Source organism: Elephantulus edwardii, unplaced genomic scaffold (assembly GCF_000299155.1).
Source record: "Elephantulus edwardii isolate Elephantulus edwardi_28Jun2011 unplaced genomic scaffold, EleEdw1.0 scaffold00099, whole genome shotgun sequence".
NCBI classification, from domain to species: domain Eukaryota; kingdom Metazoa; phylum Chordata; class Mammalia; order Macroscelidea; family Macroscelididae; genus Elephantulus; species Elephantulus edwardii.
In genome coordinates this window covers 260,384-265,035 of record NW_006399849.1, presented here as the reverse complement: position 1 = coordinate 265,035, position 4,652 = coordinate 260,384, and the positions used below count along the sequence as shown (strand labels likewise).

At 43.8% G+C, this 4,652-nt stretch overlaps 1 pseudogene; it reads right to left on the bottom strand.

Annotated features, from left to right (window-relative positions):
• Window positions 1–480: 480 nt before the first annotated feature.
• The window catches only part of LOC102858639, a 22,781-nt pseudogene continuing 18,609 nt past the window's right edge, over window positions 481–4,652 (bottom strand).

Genomic DNA, 4,652 nt, shown 5'->3' with positions numbered 1-4,652 from the left:
AAAAAAAAAACAACAAAAACTGTTATTGTAGAATGAGTATAAGGATCCAGGAGGAGTGGGAGAGGCTGGAAGCAGAGGGATGTGGATGTACAGGGGGAGGGGAGATTAATCATTGGGTTGTACAATTTGATGGATACAGCAGTGAGGAAAATTGAAAGAATTTGTAAAATTAGTATTCAAATCATGTAAATAAACTAGCAGAAAAATTTTAAAAAAGAATACATCTATGCTGAAATTTAATTGAAGTCATATTTTTCATTCTGCATCAAAAGTTCATGTTAGACTGGAAACTCTATGTCTCTGTAAACTTTCATTAAAATAAATAAAAGTTCATGTCATTTTGATCAAAGTCAGGCTTCTATGTACCTGTTATTTTCCTTTTTTAGATTTTAATGCCCACCATTCAGTAAAATCATGTAAGAAGTTTCTCGCTCTTTTTTTTTTTTTTATTAGGAAATGTACAAAGCTTTATTGAGAGTTTCAGTTGGGACATCCATAGACGATGTTCTCTGTGAAGGAGCCCATGTCCTCCCATTGCTGCTTGTTCTCTTTATCCTGGCATTCGTCAGGCTCTGGCCACAGCTCCACCCAAGTGTCCTTCCCGATGATGTAGCTAGAGTTGGGTTTCTCTCCCCAAAGATCAGAGGAGACTCTCCCCAGATGAGGTAATGCTTCCCCTCCTTCAGTTTCAGGGCCTCTCTGCACTTGATGTGACTGATGAAACAGCGCTCATCTCCCACCTTGACCTCGTTGGAGCCTGACTTGATGAGCTGTTCTATGACCATTATGTAGTCTTCAAAGTCATCAAATAGCTCCTGCCTCACCATCCTGGTCTTGTACACGTAGTCCACACCCAGCTCGCAGGCTTTGTCCAGCCGTTAGTTCAGGGTGATCTCATCCTCCGTGTGGTGCAAGAAACAGTTCTCCTCGGCACAGCGGCTGGTGTCCTTGTGGCAAAGCTTGTCCAGCATCCCGTCCTCCTTGTCTGGGTGGTAGAACTTGATGCAGGACTCCTCCAGGTTGTAGTAGGAATAGACCTTGACAGACCCAGGCTGGATCAGGGTGACTTTGAAATACTGCTGAACTTTGAAGGTTAGACAGTCTTCTTTGGTATGCGATACCTTATCCAGGTAGATGATGAGGGTATTCTTGTTGGACAAGGCCTTGTCCATCTCGTACTTAGAGATGTATCTGTCCACACCTTTGCTCAACAGGTTAAGGTCAGAAGTGTCAGGGGCAAAACCGGTCATCATGGATATGTCCAGGATTGACATGGTGGCATTCTTATCTCCCAGATACCTGGCACAGATGTTCAGGATCATGGTGCTCTGGGCATCCTGGGGCTTCTTAACTGTGGCAGGGGCTGGTTTTATGCTGACTCTCAGGTCAAACATCTTGCACTAGGTTTTGCCTTTGACCTTGTCATGGTACATTGTCATCACCAACAAGGTGCCTTGGCCTTTTCCTTTTTCTGTAAGTGTGAAATCCTCATTCTCCTTGGTCTCTTCTGATTGCAGGAGGCTGGCTGATTCCCAGAGGATGCAGTAATTGAGAGGAGCAGTGCGGCTGGGCAAGTCGATGGACACATCCAGGTTCAAGTCCTTGTGGTCAGGGACATCCTTCTGGTACTGAGCCTAGGCTTGGAACACCAGAATGGTGGCCTGGGTAGAGCCATAGCCACCTCCGTAGTATCTCTGCTCATTGAGCCAGCATACAACTGGAGGGACGAAGTCAGTCTTTGATTTCCAGCAGGGCCAAAAGAGCAAAGGATGTGGCCTCCACGTTGTACAGCTGCTGGCCAGGCTCCTCCCAGTGATTCTTATCTTTGGCTACATTCAGAAACATGTCGAGAAGCTGACCCTCCAGCTTGCCCAGCAGGGACAGGGTGTAGCCAGCGATGGCCACTGTGTAGAGTCTCTTCATATTCACGTAATTGGCTTCAATGAAGTCTCTGGCCTTGTTGATGCTGCCCCCCAGGCTGTTGTCCCTCACAGATCTCTCTAGCTTCCAGCAGTGCGATAAGAACAAAGGTGGTGAGCGAGACATCTTTCTCCCTCGCATCCCGGAAGCCACCAATCATTTCTAGGTGGATCACGGGCCCATCCTCCTGGAAGATGCCGTCGGGCTTCTGCTTCTCCAGGATCAGCCATTTGACAGCCCCGCAGAGGACCAAGGAGTCTATGGTGATGAGGTTGGCCAACAAAGAGAAGACCTTGACCATGTAGGCGGTCAGCCAGGTGCTGGATGGCTGGTTCAGGAAGGCAGCACAGGCATTGTTGGGTTGCCTGAAGGCCAGCTGCTGAGTGTACCCTTCGGACAAGTGTGGGGTCGTGGAGGAGAGGGGCTCAGAGAGAGGAGCAAAGCCAAAAGTGGAAGAGGGTCTCAGAGGAGGGGGTTCTTAGGGACTGGGGGCGGGGAGAGACAGAGAGACAGGAGGAGAAGGAGGTCAGAGAGGAGGTAAGAGGGGCACTCGGAGTAGGAGAGAACTTCAGGTGAGGAGGGGGCTGGGAAGCAAGCCCCAGAGAGGGGGGACCTGGTCCTTGGGGGAGGAAGACTCCAAGGTGGATGCATTTCAGAGAGGGATAAGGGCTGTGAGGGAAGGCGGTCTCTCTGAGAGCCGTGTAAGAAGGTTCTCTCTTACTTCCATTAATTAGTTTCTATTCACAGCCATAATTTGTACTAAACTTTTTTCCTTAGTTTAAAAAAAATTATTTTATTAATTTTAATGAACTATTACAGAGATTTTGTGTTTTTCTCCCTGCCTACCCATCCCACCCAGTTTTCCCTTCTCTTTGAAAAGAAAAAGAAAAATTCTTTCACTGATATATAATCCTCCTCCCCCACAGTACACTCCACTATGCAACCTTCATTCTAGACTCTTGTCATCACCACAATACCCAATCATATATTACTCTTAAACTATTCTTTCTCTCATCTATTCCAATGAAGTATACTGCTACTCATCAGCTAGAACACCGAGTGTGGTATGAAGTAGTCAACAAATCTCAATATTTCATTGGTCTGTGGTCTGTGCTCATGATCTGTATAAGGAACACAGGTAAAATTCTTTCTCCTTCATGCCCTCATATATAACACATACACACACACACAGAGAGAGAGAGAGAGAGAGAGAGAGAGCGAGAGAGAGAGAACATATGTGACCCTCTTGATGGATGGTCAGCTATGAGTTAGTCCTGACTTGACAGAACACAACAAAATCAACATATGATGCTTGCTTTTCTTTGGTCATTGTCTCACCTACTGTAGTAGGGTTAATAGACTAAAGAAGGAAATAGTAATTTTGACTTTATAATATGAGCATAGAGTTGGTTTATTCCTTCAGTCAAGTGTATGAGGTATGTCCTTGTCTCCAAAACCTTGACTTAAAGAATTATCAGAGAGTTTTATTGGCTTAGTGGTAAGAAGCTGTGTTACAATCTCAAAGGCACACATTTTAATTCACCAAGCTGCTTTACTGGGAGAAGGATGAAAAATGTTCCTCTGTGGTACTGACTGTCTCTAAAAACTAGCTGGAGGGTCAACTATGGGTCAGTTGGCTCTGACTCTTTGCAACAAGACAACAACAATAACAATAAGATTTGTTACCTACATTTTCTAGTATCTTTGATGCAGAGGTTCTGGATCACCCTTTGTCAGGGAATTTAAAAAAATCAAGCTTGATTCAAAAGAGGTTATGAGACAAAGGATATTATTATTGCTGATGTCAACTGAATTTTGGTTAAAAGGAGAGAATACCAGAAAGATGTTTATTTGTGCTTTATCAACTACACAAAGGTACTTGCAATACGGATGACCACAAATTATGGATAACAGTGTTGTTGTTATTATTATGTGTCATCAAATTGACTATGACTCCTAATGACCTGAAGTACACCAGCCCTTAACCTTGCCCTAGCTGGAGTCAATCTCACAACCTCAGACACACCTATCCTTATACCCCAGTTACTGTGTCATTCCATCTCATTCAGAGTCTTCTTCTATGTTGTCCTTCCACCCTTCCAAGCATATCTTTCCCCAAAGACTTGTCTCTCCTGGAAATATTCTTGAAATCCTAGAACATTAAATTTTGCTCATGTAATATGTATATATAGACTAAGAACCAGTTGTCCAAACACAACCAGGGAACCCTACATGGTTTAAAATCAGAGAAGGTATGTGTCAGGGTAGTATCATCTTCTCCATAGCTGTATTCATACTGCTTGATGAACAAATAATTCAAAAAACTGGACAATATGAAGATGAATGTGGCATAAAGTTTGGAGCAAGACTCATCAACAACTTTACTGTAATATCTCCAACATACTTTGCTTGCAGAAAGTGAAGAATACTTGGAGTACATGCTGCAGAGATCAAAGATTATATTCTTTAATATGAGTTGTTGTTTTTTTATGTGTCATCAAGTCACCTGTGACTCATAGTGACCCTATATACACCAGCCCCAAACCCTTCTCTATCCTATGCCAATCTTATTGTCTCTGATATATCTACCACCTTTAGCACATCACCAAAACAATCCATCTCATCAAGGGTTGTCCTCTCTTGTGCTGTCTCTCCACTCTCCCAAGCATGATGTCCCTCTCCAAGGACTAATACTACCTTGCAACATGTCCAAAGTATGTCAGACAAATCTT